We start from the raw sequence: 23,078 nt of genomic DNA, 5'->3' as shown, positions 1-23,078 counted from the left end.
ACGGTGTACTCATGCAATGCTCGTTGACGAGGTGGTGGATTAATTAGCTGAAGTTGCTCTTGCTCGTTGACGATATTTCCTACCGCATTCGGTAGGCGCCCTTGGTCATCTCCCCTACGATTATTCTCTTCTTCCATTATCGCATAAAAAGTACTTAAAAGAAAATTAAATAAAAAAAAATAATTAAATAAAATAAATAAAACGGCTGAAGTAAGAAAAATTGCTCAAATTTAATATTAGAATAAATAGATAATTTAGCCGTATTCCCCGGCAACGGCGCCAAAAACTTGTTGGGTGCTAAATACCAACACGCAAGTGCACGTATCACAAACAAGTAGTAAAAGTGGACTCGTGAGAGTCGGATGTCGATCCCACATGGAATACTCAAATTATCTAATCCTAAGTACCAAATTCTAACAACTATGATTTTTATCCAGCCTACGCAAGTTTGTCAAATAAAATCAATCAAACAATTAAACTAATTATGAAACCAATTAAACACGAGAAAATATCAATAAAAACGGACCTAGGATTTTATCTTCCCCCTATGCAAGAATCGCTCACCCAAAACCCCTCAATTATGAAATATATGATTCATGATTATTAACCCGAGACACTAATTTACTCATAACCCGCTGTCGCGTGTATTATGAGTCTATTATTCATAAACGGTTCACTATATGTCTATGCAAACAAATTATGAATAAAGCATTAACTAACAAGTCTCGTAAATGGCTACCTAAGGTGATATCTGTATGTCTACGACACGACATGCAATTGACACACTCATTCGGTGAAAACTACTCGAAGGCTCTTATACTTACCGTCTAATTATCAAAATAGCTTTGTCGAGTCAATCCCAATAATCACAGATAAAGCACATAAATTGATCAAGTTCATGCCCTAACAATCATAACAAGTAGAAGAAATAATCATAAAATCATAATTGCATAATCTCAAGAAAACGGGTTCACCATCCCCACATAGGGTTCCAACAAAATTCTAGATTAAAAACTTAGCTACTCATGTTCTCTACGAAAAACATAATAAAAATATAAAAACACATAGATTAAGAAAAGATAGAATAAAGAAGAATTGTGATGAAGAGTTGTCAATTCTCCGTCTTCGATTCTTCGTTCTCTCGCTCCAAGATTCTGTCAAAAGTCCTTTGATTCGTGTTTGGTTTGCCCTTAAATAGATGTCCCAACTTGGTAGGTGATTCTAGGTTTCCTTGTGTGATTAAAAGTCCAAAATTGTCTCCAGCGTGTGATGGCGCGGCCGCGCGAAAATCAGTCAAAATCTCACACGGCCGCACGAGAATCGCCGAAACCTTCTGCCCAAATTCTACATTTGGCACGGCCGTGCCAAAAATAGGCTAAATTTGGCACGGCCGCGCGGGCATTTTCAGCCAATTTTCAGCATTTTTGTTTATTTCACTTTTGGCCCATATTTTCTCCAAAATTGCAGTTTTGACCCCAAACTTTTCCAATTCTTCAATTTGTACCTAGAATACAATAAATCAACTTTTTAAGCACCAATTATCGTTAATTCACACAAAATGCTCAAATAAAAAGATACGATAAAGTGTAAAAATATACACTTAACACTACCCTTATTTGTCAATGTATTATTTTGAAACCCTAATTTCTCTCTTATTTTTTCAGCATCTCAGCCCCTCACACCTCTTCCCGCCGTCCACCATCTCTGCCCATCACCACCACCACTATCTGTCCCCCGTCGTCCACCGCCACCTGCAGCCTACCGCCGTTGACCAGTCAAGCACGGGTATACGGTGGGCCGCGGCATACGCGTTACCATGAGGTTCCACCGGCGACCCCATAAATCCTGGAGAGAGGTCGAGAGGTACGGCTCGTTGAACTGCGGCTCGAGCTCAGCCGACAGAAGCCACCGCGCCGTGGCTGCTGCCACGGCCAACATAATCTCCAAGCACAAGTAGATATGGAAGCAGTACAGCACCACGATGATTCTCCGATGAATATGATCTTCGTAATCATACGTCTTGATTGTGTCAAGACACCCATCAACTACTGCATCCACCCACTCAAAACACCCACATTTACATGCACTTTTTTTGATTCGGATTTCGATTTGTGTGTGTGTGTGTGAAATTCATTATTCCGATGCAACTTCTACGGCGATCACGCATCGTTTAGGTTTTCTACTCTCCGTTTTGGATTTGTGAATCCGGTGGAATAAACCGGCGGCAGTTTTCGCTGAAATCGATCGGTGCCGTTTTGAAGAGTCGTTTGGTTGGCGGAAGACGGCGCAAAAAAAAAAAATTCGCGCAGGCAGGGCCTTAATCGACTGCGTGGTTTAATCGACTATGTTCAATAGTCGATTAAGGCTTAATCGACTATGTTCAGTAGTCGATTAAGGTTAACCAACTCCAGTTGTTAATTTTATTTTATTTTTTGATTTTTTGTTTATTGATTCCAATGTATAAATCAATTACAATGTTTGTATATATATATATTTTTTTAAATATAGTTGATTTTGCATTTTTTTGTAATTGTAATTTGTTATTTTTAATAGCTAAAATTTTAATCGACTATGCATTAATAAACCTGATAGAGAAAAAAATTAAAAAAACCAAAAAATAATATTAGAAACAAAAAGAAATTAAAAAATTAAAGATTTTTCTTAATCGACTATGAAGCATAGTCGATTTAAGACTAATCGACTATGCTTCATAGTCGATTAAAAAAACGGGAAAAAAAAAAAAATCAGCGCTGGCCCAATGATGAGGTGGCGAGCGGGGGTAAAACTGGAAAACATAATGGCAAAAAATGGGTGTGGACTTTTCTCAAATGGACTAAAATATTTTGGGTCTCCCTCAATTAAAAAAAGTAGTGAGGGGGTTTTCTCAAAGAACCCCTACATAAAATAGTAACCATATGGTCCATTTCCTTTTCCCGATGATAATTCTACTGTCAGCGTCAATCATCAATGGCAATCATATCATAATTGCATACGAATCCTCCATAATTTCTTGAAAAATATTACTTCCTTCGTTCCATATTATTTGTGGTTTTGGATGGTTACGCATGTATTAAGATACTCAATAAATATGCATTGATTAAACAAAAAAATTACAAATGTAACCTAAATAATGATATATGTTGATTTATGTAAAAGCGTTCTATTTTTTGTAGAAAAAGTGCCAGAAAGACTTCACAATGGATAAATATTAGGAATTGATTTAGTTTTATTTATTAGCAGTTTAAGGGACTTACAACTAAATGCCCAAATGGAAAAGGACAATGGAAGCCTTAAAATATATTTTAATTTTTTTAAGTTACAAAAAGTTACATGTAATATCGGGATTTAACAATTTTAATAAAAAATCTAATCTAACAAATCAAACATCTTACTGACTAACTGAATAATTAGTCAATTGGAAAATAATCAAAACTCATATAATTCTTACTAATCTGATATAGATGAACAAACGATAATACTATTGGATGGATTATTTTAAGTTCGACACATGGCGATGACGATAAATAGATTGTCAAACATCATAAATAGGCACTGGAATTTCGTTTTTATATATTATGTTGACTCTTTTACATTGTTTTACAATATCATCACATAATATTTTTAAATCTGTAAGAATGGCCTAATTGGTGGAGTTAGTGATCATATAGTTAACTGATTAGATTTTGATTTTCCTTGTTGATATGTTTAGATCGAATTTGTCACTCGTGATTTATATTTAGCATAATTTACATCTATTGTATAATTTACAAACTATTGCACTAAATTAAAGGTTTAAAAGAGTTAATCTATATGATTAACTGCAAGTTTCAAAGTTTTGCACACTTTAATTTAAATATTACCACAATCGAATATAACAATTATACGCAAGATTTGACTTCGAATTCTTATTTCACTCGATAAAAAATAAAAATAAAAAATAAAAATAAGCTCCAATGTGAGTATGTGACATTAGTAGACCCAAATTTTAATTAGAGTGATAGAAAGATATAACTAAACATGATTAGAGACGTTCATCTGTACTAATGTGTGTGGCAATTAGTGTCGCACGATTATGCTAATCTAATCCATATTATTAATTAATGATTTGTGTCATCCAAAAAACATCTCTAATCATGTTTTTCCCCCACTTAATTAATAATTAGATAGATAATTAAAGAGAAGTGACATATATGGATGGATATTCAAGTAAGCATTTTCTTTCATGTCATTGATTGGGACCTAAATTGACCCCAAACTATATTAATTAAAATTTTTGAATTAGTGATTAATGATTTAGGTGTGCAATAATATTATAATATTTTAAAAAAAAGTTTGTGATTTAAGATAAATGGTCATTCAAATCAATAATGGTAGTATTTCATTTTCCCTTGTACAAAATAGACCAACCAACTTCTTCATTGCTTAAAGAAAAAATTCCCACATCTATAGTTAGCGTTGAGTTTTGGTTCTTCATTTATCAATGAGTAAATTACACCCGCACTGCCGAGTTATGCTAAATTGACGTTAAGGTCCCTGTAGTATCGGTAATTACAATCACCCTCCTGAAACATTGTTAGAAGTGCTAACGAAATAATGCATTGAATAAGTTATTCCGTCAGAAACCCAACGAAACCCTAAGGGCAATTTTTGCCGCCTATTTGAATGTTGTTGTCGTAAATATTTTATTTTAATATATTTTAGAGAGAGAAAAATTTTCAATTGTGTGTATGATTTGGTAAAATTGGTGTGGGATTTAGCATATCAGTTTTAGTAATCATTGATTTAATTTCCTAACAACACGTTTCCTATTTTTTTTTTAACTACTTATTTTTGTTTCCTGTTTTTTCTAACTAATATCAATTTTCTACGTGTGTATGTTATATTGGATTCAATTTTCAATATATCCATAAAATCAACTAAATTTTTTGAAAATAGTTGATTTGTGATCACCAATTTATTAAAAAAATTAGCCACAAAGTTCTCTAAATAAAAGAGAGAAAATCAGCTCAAATTTTCGAAAATACTTGGTTGATATCTAATTCCTTAAAATTAGCCTATAATCATAGCAACAAAATTATTTATAATATTGTATTTTATGCTCCTCAATCGTCGTTCTCATCTCCAACACTTGTCACGTTAGTTTTGTTACTCATCCACCATCGTTCTCTCCAAATTAATTTTTGTTTCACATTATTGTTTTATGCTGTTTCGGTTTACAAGACTATGGAATTTTGAATTAATAATTAATACTTTTTATTTCTTTATTTTCAATATTAGTAGTAGGTCCAGCTTTTTTCATATTTAAAATTTGTCCCTCCTCTCCACTATCAATTCCCACAACCCACTACTCATTACTTATTCCTTCATATATATATATATATATATATATATATATATATATACACTAAATAGCGGTCGTGGCGGTCGATATATCGGCCGCCATATCGGTGTCGGTTATAAACCTTTACGATTTTGTTGAGGCGGTTTGGAATATCGGTTTTTTACGGCGAGGCGGTTTGCGGTGGTTTTTTAGCGGGTCAAACCGATATATCGATCAACAAATCGGTTTTTTTTTTTTTTTTTTAATTTAAATTAAAATGAAAATATGTTTTTCTCCAATTCTTTCAACTTCCAAAACCAAACCAAGTACTACCCCGTAATTTATGCTATGTTGTGTTTATATTAATTATTGATGAGAAAGACTTGTGTAGCATTTGTATTTCGTAAGAATCTTTTATTATATTATGATCTTATTATTTTTAAATTTTTGTTATTTATTGAGTAATTAGAATTATATAATAACATATGAATGATAGGATAGAATTATGTTTAAATATTCATTTATATATATATATATATATATATATATATATATATATATATATATATATATATATATATATATATATATATATATATATATATATATATATATATATATATATATATATATATATATATATATATATTGAGTATTTACAAATAATTTTTTAGAAATATATTACACTAAATTTTAAAACCGATATATTTCCGATTTATCTCCGATAAATCACAGCCGCGCCGATTATCGTGTGGCGGTCCCAAACCGCCACGTACCCGATAACCGCCTTTTAGAACCTTGATATATATATATATATATATATATATATATATATATATATATATATATATTATTTTTTAATTTCCGTTTTTTATTTATTAAATTATCAAAAAAATAATTTAAAAAAATCTAACAATTTTTTTTTATCATTCTTTCCACCTTCTTTTATAAATCAACTAAAATAATTTCTAAATCAACTATTTTTTTTTTAAATTTAATTAATTTTGAATATTTTTTAATAGGGTACTAAATCCCACACTAAAACTTACTAAATCATGCACACAAATTAAAAAAGTTTCTCTCACTACAATTACATAAATTCTCTCTCTACCTCTATTCCCTCTCACTTTTATTATTAAAAACTTATAAATAAACATTTTAAAATAATTATTGATTATTAACATTTTTAAGCAATTATTAGTTATTAACATTTTTAAATTATTTTTTATGATTTATTAAATATTCCTACAATATTTGTTAAGTACTTTTAATGATAAACAATTTTAAAACATGAATTAACATTCATTTAATTTTTATTAAACAATTATTAACATTAATTAACCAAATAATTAAAAAGAAAAAAAAAAAAAAACAAACCCCTAGGGATCTTCGGGTCCCCCCGCCGGGTAGACCCGGCGGGTCTCGGGTCCAAGAAGTCGGGACCCGAAACCGACCCATACTTGGTCGGATCCGGGTCCGGGTCCATGGTCAACGGGCCGGGGCGGGGCGGGGCGGGGCAGTCAACGGATCGGGTCTGGGCTGGGTCCGGGTCAGACCCGACCCGTGGCCATGTCTACCACTGCCCACCCGCCTCAATTCACCCAACCCCTTCAGTGCTTCTGCCGTGGAGCCCATCATCACCGGCGATTCATTCTTACCGGCAACTGCAGTTGATTTTATTTTTTCTTAAATATCTCCAAAATAACCCTAAGTTCTTCCCACTTCGTCCTAAACATTAAATTAATTATAAACATTAGCAAAAGATAGAATACAAGTCTAGAATTTTGTGTTGGATGATTTATATGTGTGAATTTGCGGGAAAATAAGAGTAAATGACGAGAGGTGTGAAAGGAGAAGAGAGGAATGGATTTCGTAGTTGAAGAGAGAAATATTTTTTATTATGTGTATAATTTTAGTGTAGGATTTAACATTTCAGTTTTTTATTTGCAATTTTTTTTTTTCTTACCATAATTGACTACAAAAATTTCTTAATCCGACTTCAATTTTCATTTTAAGTTTTTTTTTTCCTTTTACAAACAATTATATAATTATGGTAGACAAGTAAACAATCATGGTATTCAAGGTTTACCTATTTGAAATAAACTATTATCAAAATTAATTATAAATTATTGAAATCAATTATAAAGTTATCGAAATTACTACAAATTGTCGAAATCGACTACAAAATTATCAAAACCAACTATAAATTATCGAAACCAACTAAAACAAATAGCTCAATTCAAAACCAACTAAAGTAAATAGCATAATTCAAAAACACCAAAAAAAAGTGACGAAAACAACTATTTTCTTGTGCGTGATACACAACACAATTTCAACATAATAATAAAAAAAAAAAAAAAGCAAAACGATGGCAGCATTGGGGCAGAGATGACGGCGGCGTGGATAAGCCTCGCTAATAGCGTAGTCGAAAATCTAATGATGATATCGGAAACCTTGGTATCTCTAACCGCCAAAACTTTGGTAGATGTAGTCCAAGGTTTCTTCATCCATCTCGGGGTCGATTGATTCCATTACAACGGTGATGATGGCGGTTTCCCGACGAAGGTTGTAAAAATGATTTCAAAATATGAAGAACAGAAAAAATAACACCACCAGATCTACACTGCGCTAGTCATATTTTTTTCATATCGTGAAATAAGAGAGGGAATAAATTCTAGGATTTGGAGTGAAGAAAGCAAATAATATATATTTGGTAGAAAGGGTAAATTAGAAATATTACTATAAGTTTAATTAAATATTTATTTAATCAAATAATTTAGAGGACTCTCACTAGTATTGAAAAGGGGTAGGATCCATCTTCATTTACCCATATGAGTAAGGGGTTTCTATATACTAATCCCAAAAAAATAATACTACTTCTTAATTTTTATTTCTATTTTAAGAAGACTTATGTCATGGAATCCGTGAGAGAATAACTTAAAATTGTATCATCCGTAAAACTAGGATACACGTACCTTAGACACGGCCACGGGCCGGTTCCGGGCCGGTTCATACCGGTTCACGGTTCACTTTTTCGGAACTGGAACCGACCCGTAATATGCACGGTTCGGCGGACCGGGTCAGCCGGTCGGTTCGGGCCGGTTCCGGGTCGGCCCGGAAAATTTGAATTTTTATTTATTTTTGAAATATTTGATGAATAAGTAAATTATATGAAAAATTGGGGTGTGAGGGTATTTATAGGAAAAATTGGGGGGAAAAAATTCAAAAAAAAAAGCAAATAACGGCCGGTTCACCCGGGCCGGTTCGGGCACCGTTATTTGCTTCTTTTTTTTTGATTTTTTTTGAAATTTAAAAAAAAAAAAAAAATTCGGGTCAACCGCCGGGCCGGCTCGGCGGTTCACGATTCTCCATTTCATAGAACTGGACCCTTCCCGGGGACGACGGGCCGGTTCACCGGTCAACGGGTTGGGCCGGGTCGTCAACGGGCTGGTTCGGGCCAGTTCCGGGCCCAAAACCGGCCCATGGCCATGTCTAATGTACCTCACTACAAGACACATGGAGAAGATAATATTTATTTATACCTGAATTTTATATATAAACGAAAGAAACGCTAGGGTAACCCTATTAAATACTAATGACATTTTTGTAATAATTATTTTGAATTCTATTTTCTCTACAAACTTTCAAATTATATTTTCCAGTTATTATCAATAATACCAAACCCTGTAAAATCCTTCATTCTCCGATTTTACATCAATACTTCTTAACACTTAAGAGACAAATATAGAAATTTGATTTGTTAAATCTTAACCTATTTATTTGGATTATAAATTTTACTAGATAAGAAATAAAAAACTAATTGTATAAAATATGAATAGTACTACATTCTTAAATTTTACTATGTTAATGTAATATATATTATTGATAGTCATGTATTAAATTGGTCATTTTATTGCTTTCCACTTTTAAAATGCTATTCCGTGTATTGCACGGGAAGAAATACTAGTTAATTATTAAATTATCCTAGTTAATTAGGAGGTTAAGATTCCACGGTAATTAGACTACATAAAGAGAAAAACAAACAAAATTTCCCCATTTATGTTTGAAGAAGAAAATATAAGGATTGTTTTTAAGACAATAATCAGCATAAACAACCACACCGTTTTTCTAACTTTGTTTCTTTCTTTTTCTTTAAACTTTAAAGTGTATGTCCACTATAAAATTATTATTATTTTGAAGGTTAAATTTTAAGTATGTTAGAAAATTGCAGTCAAATAATTTACAAACTATTGATCACAAACAATTTATGAGTGACACAAGAAATAAAATAGAAAATGAAAACTAGTTCATATAAAGAGATGACCCTCGATGTCTTTAGTTTTTCATTTCAAGTCACTCAAGACTTTCAGCAAACACCTTCCGTGTATCTTTTTTTTTTTTTGAGTAAATTCAAGTCCATTATAACGGGAAGTAGGGGAGGGGGGACTCGAACCCTAAACCGTTACCCTATTGGTAAAGGCTAGGTACTAACTCTCCTAATGAGGGTTGGTACACCTTCCGTGTATCTACTGGAAGGTTACTGCATAAACACATTTAGAAATTTTTAGCAAATGAAATATCATGAAGTATGTATTTATTTCAGAAATAAAAGAAAATAAATAAAATATAAAAAAATATAGAAATATGCTAGTTGGTGGTAATAAAAGAGATTGCCTATCTTATTGAGTTAACTGTTTGCTGAAATATATTAAAACAATAGCAACGTATATATTTTTAAATGGGAATTTAACAAGTACTCAGAATTCAAAAAATGTAATTGCAGATAAAAGTTAATTAAGTTTTAATTAAGGAAGTTAGGCGACAAGTGTTTCCAGACCAAATCAAACCATTGACCACTAAAAACAAAATTAGGTAAAATTAAATTATAAGATTGACAAGTACTCAAAATTCAAAAGTGTAATTACAATAACACGTTGATCGAGTTTTTGTCATGGACAATCAGTAATTAGCTTAAATTAAATAACAAGATTGACTTACCATGGTTTTTGGTATTAATCAAGTATGAAACAATCCCTTAAAAAAATTACTACGAACTTGGAGCTAGATTTTATGTTCAGATTATGGAATAGAATGCTATTATCGCCTATAAATTGAGAAGCATCTCTAAATGTTTCGTCAATTTAGTGTGAACAAGGATTCAATTTGTAGTATAAAACAAAGAGTGGAAGAACTATAATGTAGTCTAGAAATCTGTTTATGTTTGTTTTCCTTTTGATATTTGTTGTTGCCGCTCGTAAGTTTTTTTCTTACTGCTAAATCTCGTTCTTGAACATGGTGAATTAAATAAGTTTTTCACCTTAAATTTGGACACAACCACACATACATACATACATACATATCAATTTTACCTTTTACCTTTCTTGAACTAACATACATATTACATCTGATGAAATACATTGAACCTTAAATTCATACACAATCACACACGGGTACTTATGAGTAATTATCAATACACATGTATCGTGAAATATTACTCAATGAAGTCCACGCCATATCTTTTCATTTTCATCCTTTTTGTCTTTAATAAGTTCTGTAACTTATATTTTTCTTCTGTTGTTTGTATATTGCAGAGGAGGCCATGGTGATGAATGTTATGTTCCACAACAAGAACCTTGTAGTACCGGCGATGACTACTTGACACGATGCAACGCACAAGGCTACCCACGTGGCCTTTGTTTTACAACATCTACTACGAATCTATGTGTGTGTGAATGTTCGTAGTCATATATATAATTATTATTCTGATTGATCTCTAATTGACCACAGCATATTGTAGTTTATAGACTCCATTGTGCTGAGTTTTGAAATAAAATGGAATAAATACCGTCTTGTTTTGAATTAAAATTATATCGTTTCTTTTGCACATTGCTTTGAATTTAAATTTTGTACAACCATGTTATAAGATTTACAGCCGCACGCGGGATGCGCATGCGGAAGCACAAAAGTTTTTTCATCTTTTCAACTTAAAATACATTGTGGGCCCTACTTTTAACTGTCATTTCTTAAATTTTCCTCCATTTTTTCTTTTCTTGCGGGGCCATTATTCGATTCAAAGAAACAATAATACGTAAACGACCTAAATGTGATTTTTTTTCGTTTTCTTTAATTCTTCGTTCTCTCTCGTTTTCTCGTGCAATTGTTTTTAGTGTTCTCGATAAATTCATTTAAAACAAAAATCTTGATGAACACTATATCATGGGATAGATCGTTGCAAAGAAAATGCGCCATAGAAAGACCCATTTTGAAGCCATCGTCGGAGATGGAGCGCCATTACAGTCGTCCATGTTCTTCTTCCGTTCACAATTCATCCACAATTGACCTATAAGCATTCTATGAATACCTCCTTCTCTAGGCTTCTCTCTCATATCTCCCTCTTAATTTGAATTCAACCAATTAAATCTGTCTTTTTTCCACTATGATGATTGAGAAATCCCATACGGCAATTTTGTCCGGTGTAAGAAGATCATGGGTAGAGGAGCGTTCAAAGACGTCTACAAAGTGTTCGACCATTTGTCCAATAGAGAAATCGACTGGAGATAAATCTTCGACTAGGAAGAAAGATTATAACACATCAAAGAAGAATCAAGAAAAAACCCTCTGCTATGAGGTCGTCCTACAATTATCCATAGATCCCACGCCGCCATATAATAGAACATGACTTGAATTTCTTCATTTGCCCTTTGGCCCTTCCGTAAGAGAATCTCCAAAACTAGATCGAAGTTAAAATAAAATCACCAAGACATTAGGTGAAATATCATAATTCGGATTTCCATTATAGTGTTTGGGACCGAATTGCGAAACAATTTTGGTGTAGTGACGAAGGAAAATTGAGAAAATTTTGAATACTGGAACGGGGAAAGGATGAGACGTGTTTGACTACTGGTCTTAGAAATCGGTATTTGTCAAGTTTTTTTTTTGATAAAGAAGTTATTAATCATTTCACATTTAAGTTGTTTCAATATTATTTTTTCTATGAGTGGAGGATGAATGGCCCCACATGAGAAGAAAAAAATTGACGAAAATTGAAGAAATGAAGGTAAAAAAATAGAGCCCGCATTTTATTTTAAATTTAAAATACGAAAAAACCCTTGTACTTTTGCATGTGCATCCCGCGTGCGCTGATAAATGAGAAGAATCTTCGAAATATTCGCCATAGGGGGTTATGTGAGTCAAAAAAGTTGGTTTGGGTAGGCCCGTGCGAATTTTTTTAGTTAAGGTGGCAAAGAGGAAAAACAGGCAAAATCCAGATGGCGAAATGCTATTAACCCTACTTTAATTTTAGATTTTTAATTTTATAGAGATGACATGACTAATTAAAGAATTTGGTCATTGTTCAACATTTGATTAATTCATGTTTTTTGACCAATTGAAAACTAATACAACATCTTAATTTTTATTTCAATTTTAAGAAGAATTATATCATGGATCCCATGAGAGAATAACTTAAAATTTGATCATCCGTAAAATATGGAAACACATACCTCATTCACTGCAAAACACGTGGAAAAACTAATCTCTATTAACACCTCAACCTTTATATATAAAAGAAATAAATGGTAGGGTACCCCTAAAAAAACCTAATGACATTTTTATTATTTTTATTTTTAATTATTTTTTCTTTACTAACATTCTAACTATATTTTCTAGTTATTATCAAACTTGATACCAAACCAAGTAGAATCATTCATTCTCCTATTTAACATCCATATTTTTCATATCTTAAGAGATAAATATAGAAATTTGATTTATTAAATCTTAACCTATTTATTTGGACTATAAAACTTACTACATAAGATTTAAAAAATTAATGTCGTATGAAATATGAATAGTTTTACTATCTAAGTGTAATATATATATATATATATATATATATATATATATATATATATATATATATATATATATATATATATATATATATATATATATATATATATATATATATATGTGTGTGTGTGTGTGTGTATATTCATGTATAAATTGGTCATTTTATTGGTTTTCAGTTTTGAATTGCTATCCCTTGTTAATTATTAAATTACCCTAGTTAATTAGGGGTTTAAGATTCCACGGTAATTAGACTACATAAGAAGAAAAAGAAACAAATTACCGGTTTCTTTTTGATCAAGAAGAATAATATAAGAATTAGAAAATATATTCAGAATACACATTATGCTTTCTCCGTTCCAAATTAACTGTCGTTTAGGAAAAAAAAAAATTATTCCAAATTTCATGTCACTTTAGATTATTATTGATGCATTAATTACTATTTTTTCAATTTTGCCCTTATTACTACTTACTAATTAATTAAGAGATAATGACATTAATGTCATGGATAATATAGTCATCTATATATTTTTCTCTAAAATCGACGCACATTTATTAGTTTTCTTAATATGTGCGCAACAACTCAAAGCGACACTTAAAATTGGCATGTGGGAAGTAACTTTTTTTGCCACAGCATTTTTTGATTTTGTTGCTTTATTTTTCTTTAAAGTGTATATCCACTACAAAATTATTATTATTTTGAAGGTTAGATTTGAAGTATCTTACAAAATAACAATCAAATAATTTAAAAAATATTGATCCCAAACAATTTATGGGTGACACAAGAAAGAAAATAGAAAATGAAAACAAGTTTATTTAAAGAGATGACCCTCGATGCCTTTACTTTTTCATTCCAAGTCAATCAAAACTTTCAACGAACACCTTATTTGTATCTACTGAAATGTTATTGGAGAAACACATTCAGTGAACCTTTAGCAAATGAAAATTCATGAAGTATATATTTATTTCAGAAATAAAAGAAAAGAAAATAAAATATAACAAAATGTAGAAATATGCTAGTTGGTGGAAATAAAAGAGATGGCCTCTCTTGTTGAGTTAATTGTTTGCTGCAATATATTAAAACAATAGCAACGTATATATTTTTAAATGCGAATTTGAAAAGTACTTAGAATTCAGAAAATGTAATTGCAGAAAAAAGTTGATTGAGTTTTAATTTAAGAAAGTAAGGCAACAAGTGTTTTCAGTCCAAATCAAATCCTTGATTTTTTAAAAACAATATTAGATAAAAATTAAATTACATGACTGACAAGTACTCAAAATTCAAATGTGTAATTACAGAAACACGTTGACCGAGTTTTTATCATGGATAATCAGTAATTAGCTTAAATTAAATAATAAGATTGACTTACCATGGTTTTTGGTATTAATCAAGTAATGAAACAATCCCTTAAAAAATTTACTACGAACTGGGAGCTAGATTTTATGTTCAGATTATGGAATAGAATGCTATTATCGCCTATAAATTGAGAAGCATTTCTAAATGTTTTTCGTCAATTGTAGTGTGAACAAGGATTCAATTTGTAGTGTAAAAATAAGAGTGGAAGTACTATCATGGAGTCTAGAAATCTGTTTATGTTTGTTTTCTTTTTGATATTTGTTGTTGTTGCCGCTGGTAAGTTCTTTTTTACTATTAAATCTCGTTCTTGTACATGGTGAATTAAATAAGTTTTTCACCTTAAATTTGGACACAACCTCACATACATACATACATATCAATCTTACCTTTTACTGTTCTTGAACTAACATACATATTACATCTAATGAAATACATTGACCCGTAAATTCATACTCAATCACACACGCGTACTTATGAGTAATTATCAATACACATGTATCGTGAAATATTACTCAATGAAGTCCACGCCATATCATTTCATTTTCATCTTGTTTGTTAATAAGTTCTCTAACTTATATTTTTCTTCTGTTGTTTGTATATTGCAGAGGAAACCATGGATGGTGAATGTTATGTTCCACAGAAAGAACCTTGTAGTACCGGCGATGACTGCTTGGCACGGTGCAGTGCACAAGGCTACCCACGTGGCATTTGTTTTACAACATCTACTACGAATTTATGTATCTGTGAATGTTCGTAGTCATAATTATTATTCTGATTGATCTATAATTGATCACAACATATTTTAGTTTATCGACATCATTGTGTTGAGTTCTGGAAATAAAATGAAATAAACGCCGTCTCGTTTTGAATTAAAATTATATCGTTTCTTTTGCACATTGCTTTGACTTTTAATTTTGTACAAGCATGTTATAAGATTTACTCAAGTAAAAAAATAAAAATAAAAATTGGATTAGTATCCACATACTTTATAAGGTTAATAGCATTTTGCCACCTGTACTTTTCCCATTTTTCTACTTTGCCGCTTTAACTAAAAAGATTTGCACAAGCACACCCAAACCTACGTTTTTGACGCACATAACCACCTATGATGGATATTCCGACGAATCTTCTCATTTACCGCCGCACGCGGGATGCGCATGCGGAAGCACAAAAGTTTTTTCATCTTTTCAACTTAAAATACGTTGTGGGACCTATTTTTAACCGTCATTTCTTATATTTTCCTCCATTTTTTCTTCTCTTGTGGGGCCTTTTATCTTCGATTCAAAGAAACAAGAACACATAAACGACCTAGATGTGATTTTCATTCCTCTTCTTCAATTCTTCGTTCTCTCTCGTTTTCTCGTGCAATTTTTTTAGTGTTCTCGACAAATTCATTTAAAACAAAAATCTTGATGAAAAAAAAACCATGGGATAGATCGTTGCAAAGAAAATGCGCCATACAAAGATCCATTTTGAAGCCATAGTCGGAGATGTCTCGCCGTTACAGTCGTCCATATTCGTCTTTCGTTCACAATTCATCACAATTGCCCTATAAGCATTCTCGGAATACCTCATTCCCTAGACTTCTCTCTCATCTCTACCTCATAATTTGAATTCAACCAATTAAATCCGTCTTTTTTCCACTATGAATTCTGAAATCACTGAGAAATCGCATACGACAATTAAGTCCGGTGTAAGAAGATCATGGGCAGATGAGTGTTCAAAGACGTCTACAAAGCGTTCGACCATTTGTCCAATAGAGAAATCGACTGAAGATAAATCTTCGACTAGAAAGAAAGATTTAAACACATCAAAGAAGAATCAAGAAAAAACCCTCTGCTATGAGGTCGTCCTACGATTAGCCATAGATCCCACGCCCCCATATAATAGAACATGACTTGAATTTCTCCATTTGCCCTTTGGCTCTTTCGTAAGAGAATCTCTAAAACACGATTGAAATTTTAAAAAAAAATTTACCAAGACATTAAGTGAAATATCATAATTCGGATTTCCATTACAGTGTTTCGGACCGAATCGGGAATCAACTTTGGTGTAGTGACAAAGGAAAATTGAGAAATTCTTGAATACTGGAATGGGGAAGGGATGTGGTGTGTTTGGCTACTTGTCTTAGAATTCGATGTTTGTAAAGGTTTTTTTTTTTTTTTTTTTTATAAACTAGCATTTTTCCCCGGTGCGATGCACGGGATATTATTTCAAAAGTAAAAAAGAATAATCAATTTTATATATAATAAGATAATATAGTGTCGTAACATAGTAAATTTAATAATGTAGTATTATAAATGATACGTTTTAAGATTTAGCAAATCGAATTTTTATCTTTATCTCTTAATAATTGAGATATATTTATGAAAAATAGGAGATTAATAATTGTTAAAAATTATAGTTAGAAAATTAGTAGATAAAAAAATATTAAAAATAAATAATTAGAAAAATACTATTAGGGTTTTTAGGGTTGCCCAGCGTTTCTTTCTTTTATATATAAGATAAGTTATCAATCATTTCACATATAGGTTGTTTCATTATTATTTTTTCTATGAGTGCAGGATGAAGGGCCCCACAGGAGAAGAAAAAAAAAGGACGAAAAGAGAAGAAATGAAGGTAAAAAATAGGGTCCGCATTTTATTTTAAATTTAAAAGACGAAAAAACCCTTATACTGTTGCATGTGCATCGCGCGTGCGCCGATAAATGAGAAGAATCGTTGGTTATGTACGTCAAAAAAGTTGGTTTTGGTAGGCCCGGGCGAATTTTTTTAGTTAAGGTGGCAAAGAGGAAAAACAGGCAAAGTACAGGTGGCGAAATGCTATTATCCCTACTTTAATTTTCGATTTTTAATTTTATAGAGATGTCACGACTAATTAAACAATGTGGCATTGTTCCACATTTGATTAATTCATGTTTTTGGACCAATAAAAAACTAATACAACATCTTAATTTTTATTTCAATTGTTAGAAGAATTATATCATGGATCTTGTGAGATGGATCCCGTGAGACAATAACTTAAAATTGAATCATTGTAAAACATGGAAACGCATACCTCATTCACTGCAAGACACGTGGAAAAACTAATCTCTATTAATACCTCAGCCTTTATATATTAAAGAAAGAAACGGTGGGGTAACCCTAAAAAAACCTAATGATATTTTTGTAATATTTATTTTTAACGGTTTGTTCTCTATTATCTTTCTAACTATATTTCCAAGTTATTATAAAAAATGATACCAAACCAAGTAGAATCCTTCATTCTCCTATTTTACATCCATATTTCTCAAATCTTATGAAATAAAGATAAAAATTGAATTTGTTAAATCTTAACCTATTTATTTGGATTATAAAACTTACTACATAGGATTTAAAAAATTAATGTTGTATGAAATACGAATAGTTTTACTAATTTCATTATTTCTAGTTTTGAAATTCAATCCCTTGTATCGTACGAAATAAATGATAGTTAATTACTATATTGCCCTAGTTAATTAGGGGTTTAAGATTCTACGGTAATTAGACTACATAAGGAGAAAAAGAAACAAATTACCGGTTTCTTTTTGAAGAAGAATAATATACGAATTAGAAAATATATTCATCATACACATTATGCTTTTGAACTTAGAATTTTTTACTCCCTCCGTTCCAAATTAACTGTCGTTCTGAAAAAAAAATTATTCCAAATTTCATGTCACTTTAGATTATTATTGATGCATTAATTACAATTTTTTTCAATTTTGCCCTCATTACTACTTACTAATTAAGAGAGAATTAATAGATAATGACATTAATGTCATGGATATTTTAGTCATTCTATATATTTTTCTCTAAAATCGACGCACATTTATTAGTTTTATTAATATGTGCGCAACAACTCAAAGAGACACTTAAAATTGGCACGTAGGAAGTAACTTTTTTTGCCACACCATTTTTTGATTTTGTTGCTTTCTTTTTCTTTAAAGTGTATATCCACTACAAAATTATTATTATTTTGAAGGTTAGATTTGAAGTATCTTAGAAAATAACAATCAAATAATTTAAAAAATATTGATCCCAAAAAATTTATGGGTGACACAAGAAAGAAAATAGAAAATAAAAACAAGTTCATTTAAAGAGATGACCCTCGATGCCTTTACTTTTTCATTCCAAGTCAATCAAAACTTTCAGCGAACACCTTATTTGTATCTACTGAAAGGTTATTGGAGAAACACATTCAGTGAACTTTTAGCAAATGAAAATTCATGAAGTATATATTTATTTCATAAATAAAAGAAAAGAAAATAAAATATAAAAAAATTGTAGAAATATGCTAGTTGGTGGAAATAAATTTGCTGCATTATATTAAAACAATAGCAACGTATATATGTTTAAATGCGAATTTGAAAAGTACTTAGAATTCAGAAAATGTAATTGCAGAAAAAAGTTGATTGAGTTTTAATTTAAGAAAGTAAGGCAACAAGTGTTTTCAATCCAAATCAAATCCTTGATTTTTTAAAAACAAAATTAGATAAAAATTAAATTACATGACTGACAAGTACTCAAAATTCAAATGTGTAATTACAGAAACACGTTGACCGAGTTTTTATCATGGATAATCAGTAATTAGCTTAAATTAAATAATAAGATTGACTTACCATGGTTTTTGGTATTAATCAAGTAATGAAACAATCCCTTAAGAAATTTACTACGAACTGGGAGCTAGATTTTATGTTCAGATTATGTAATAGAATGCTATTATCGCCTATAAATTGAGAAGCATTTCTAAATGTTTTTCGTCAATTGTAGTGTGAACAAGGATTCAATTTGTAGTGTAAAAATAAGAGTGGAAGTACTATCATGGAGTCTAGAAATCTGTTTATGTTTGTTTTCTTTTTGATATTTGTTGTTGTTGCCGCTGGTAAGTTCTTTTTTACTATTAAATCTCGTTCTTGTACATGGTGAATTAAATAAGTTTTTCACCTTAAATTTGGACACAACCTCACATACATACATACATATCAATCTTACCTTTTACTGTTCTTGAACTAACATACATATTGCATCTAATGAAACACATTGACCCGTAAATTCATACTCAATCACACACGCGTACTTATGAGTAATTATCAATACACATGTATCGTGAAATGTTACTCAATGAAGTCCACGCCATATCATTTCATTTTCATCTTGTTTGTTAATAAGTTCTCTAACTTATATTTTTCTTCTGTTGTTTGTATATTGCAGAGGAAACCATGGATGGTGAATGTTATGTTCCACAGAAAGAACCTTGCAGTACCGGCGATGACTGCTTGGCACGGTGCAGTGCACAAGGCTACCCACGTGGCATTTGTTTTACAACATCTACTACGAATTTATGTATCTGTGAATGTTCGTAGTCATAATTATTATTCTGATTGATCTATGATTGATCACAACATATTTTAGTTTATCGACATCATTGTGTTGAGTTCTGGAAATAAAATGAAATAAACGCCGTCTCGTTTTGAATTAAAATTATATCGTTTCTTTTGCACATTGCTTTGACTTTTAATTTTGTACAACCATGTTATAATATTTACTCAAGTAAAAAAATAAAAATAAAAATTGGATTAGTATCCACATACTTTATAAGGTTAATAGCATTTTGCCACCTGTACTTTGCCCATTTTTCTACTTTGCCGCTTTAACTAAAAAGATTTGCACAAGCACACCCAAACCTACGTTTTTGACGCACATAACCACCTATGATGGATATTCCGACGAATCTTCTCATTTACCGCCGCACGCGGGATGCGCATGCGGAAGCACAAAAGTTTTTTCATCTTTTCAACTTAAAATACGTTGTGGGACCTATTTTTAACCGTCATTTCTTATATTTTCCTCCATTTTTTCTTCTCTTGTGGGGCCTTTTATCTTCGATTCAAAGAAACAAGAACACATAAACGACCTAGATGTGATTTTCATTCGTCTTCTTCAATTCTTCGTTCTCTCTCGTTTTCTCGTGCAATTTTTTTAGTGTTCTCGACAAATTCATTTAAAACAAAAATCTTGATGAACAAAAAACCATGGGATAGATCGTTGCAAAGAAAATGCGCCATACAAAGATCCATTTTGAAGCCATAGTCGGAGATGTCTCGCCGTTACAGTCGTCCATATTCGTCTTTCGTTCACAATTCATCACAATTGCCCTATAAGCATTCTCGGAATACCTCATTCCCTAGACTTCTCTCTCATCTCTACCTCTTAATTTGAATTCAACCAATTAAATCCGTCTTTTTTCCACTATGAATTATGAAATCACTGAGAAATCGCATACGGCAATTAAGTCCGGTGTAAGAAGATCATGGGCAGATCAGTGTTCAAAGACGTCTACAAAGCGTTCGACCATTTGTCCAATAGAGAAATCGACTGAAGATAAATCTTCGACTAGAAAGAAAGATTTATACACATCAAAGAAGAATCAAGAAAAAACCCTCTGCTATGAGGTCGTCCTACGATTAGCCATAGATCCCACGCCCCCATATAATAGAACATGACTTGAATTTCTCCATTTGCCCTTTGGCTCTTTCGTAAGAGAATCTCTAAAACACGATTGAAATTAAAAAAAAAAAAAATTTACCAAGACATTAAGTGAAATATCATAATTCGGATTTCCATTACAGTGTTTCGGACCGAATCGGGAATCAACTTTGGTGTAGTGACAAAGGAAAATTGAGAAATTCTTGAATACTGGAATGGGGAAGGGATGTGGTGTGTTTGGTTACTTGTCTTAGAATTCGGTGTTTGTAAAGGTTTTTTTTTTTTTTTTTATAAACTAGCATTTTTTCCCTGTGCGATGCACGTGATATTATTTCAAAAGTAAAAAAGAATAATCAATTTTATATATAATAAGATAATATAGTGTAGTAACATAGTAAATTTAATAATGTAGTATTATAAATGATACATTTTAAGATTTAACAAATTGAATTTTTATCTTTATCTCTTATTATTTGAGATATATTTATGAAAGATAGGAGATTAATAATTAAAAATTATAGTTAGAAAATTAGTAGATACAAAAATATTAAAAATAAATAATTAGAAAAATACTATTCGAAATTTTTAGGGTAACCCAACGTTTCTTTCTTAAGATAAGTTATCAATCATTTCACATTTAGGTTGTTTCATTATTATTTTTTCTATGAGTGCAGGATGAAGGGCCCTACAAGAGAAGAAAAAAATGGACGAAAAGAGAAGAAATGAAGGTAAAAAATAGGGCCAGCATTTTATTTTAAATTTAAAAGACGAAAAAACCCTTATACTTTTGCATGTGCATCGCGCGTGTGCCGATAAATGAGAAGAATCGTTGGTTATGTACGTCAAAAAAGTTGGTTTGGGTAGGCCCGGGCGAATTTTTTTAGTTAAGGTGGCAAAGAGGAAAAACAGACAATGTCCAGGTGGCGAAATGCTATTATCCCTACCTTAATTTTAGATTTTTATATTTATAGAGATGTCATGACTAATTAAAGAATTTGGCATTGTTCAACATTTGATTAATTCATGTTTTTTGACCAATAAAAAACTAATACAACATCTTAATTTTTATTTCAATTGTTAGAAGAATTATATCATGGATCTTGTGAGATGGATCTTGTGAGACAATAACCTAAAATTGGATCATTGTAAAACATGGAAACGCATACCTCATTTACTGCAAGACACGTAGAAAAACTAATCTCTATTAATACCTCAACCTTTATATATTAAAGAAGGAAACGGTGGGATAACCCTAAAAAAACCTAATGATATTTTTGTAATATTTATTTTTAACGGTTTGTTCTCTGCTATCTTTCTAACTATATTTGCAAGTTATTATAAAAAATGATACCAAACCAAGTAGAATCCTTCATTCTCCTATTTTACATCCATATTTCTCAAATCTTAAGAAATAAAGATAAAAACTGAATTTGTTAAATCATAACCTATTTATTTGGATTATAAAACTTACTACATAGGATTTAAAAAATTAATGTTGTATGAAATACGAATAGTTTTACTAATTTCATTGTTTCTAGTTTTGAAATTCAATCCCTTGTATCGTACGAAATAAATGCTAGTTAATTACTATATTACCCTAGTTAATTAGGGGTTTAAGATTCTACGGTAATTAGACTACATAAGGAGAAAAAGAAACAAATTACCGGTTTGTTTTTGAAGAAGTATAATATAAGAATTAGAAAATATATTCATCATACACATTATGCTTTTGAACTTAGAATTTATTACTCCCTCCGTTCCAAATTAACTGTCGTTCTGAAGAAAAAAAAAATTTATTCCAAATTTCATGTCACTTTAGATTATTATTGATGCATTAATTACTATTTTTTTCAATTTTGCCCTTATTCCTACTTACTAATTAAGAGAGAATTATTAGATAATGACATTAATGCCATGGATATTTTAGTTATTCTATATATTTTTCTCTAAAACCGACGCACATTTATTAGTTTTCTTAATATGTGCGCAACAACTCAAAGCGACACTTAAAATTGGCATGTAGGAAGTAACTTTTTTTGCCACACCATTT

General features: G+C 31.1%; 2 long non-coding RNA genes across 2 annotated transcripts; both read left to right on the top strand.

Annotated features, from left to right (window-relative positions):
• Positions 1-14,675: 14,675 nt before the first annotated feature.
• On the top strand, positions 14,676-15,397 carry LOC148765012 (uncharacterized). Its single transcript, XR_016029687.1, has 2 exons — positions 14,676-14,798; positions 15,128-15,397. It is a non-coding gene; the product is annotated as an uncharacterized LOC148765012 (long non-coding RNA).
• A 3,904-nt stretch (positions 15,398-19,301) lies between these two features.
• LOC148765011 (uncharacterized) lies at positions 19,302-20,023 on the top strand. Its single transcript, XR_016029803.1, has 2 exons — positions 19,302-19,424; positions 19,754-20,023. It is a non-coding gene; the product is annotated as an uncharacterized LOC148765011 (long non-coding RNA).
• The last annotated feature ends 3,055 nt before the right edge of the window (positions 20,024-23,078 follow it).

Source organism: Erythranthe guttata, chromosome 14, assembly GCF_056151865.1.
Source record: "Erythranthe guttata isolate IM_541 chromosome 14, IM_541, whole genome shotgun sequence".
Taxonomy (NCBI): Eukaryota; Viridiplantae; Streptophyta; class Magnoliopsida; order Lamiales; family Phrymaceae; genus Erythranthe; species Erythranthe guttata.
Note: the sequence above shows the minus strand (reverse complement) of the source record. Positions and strands in the feature narration are given on the sequence as shown.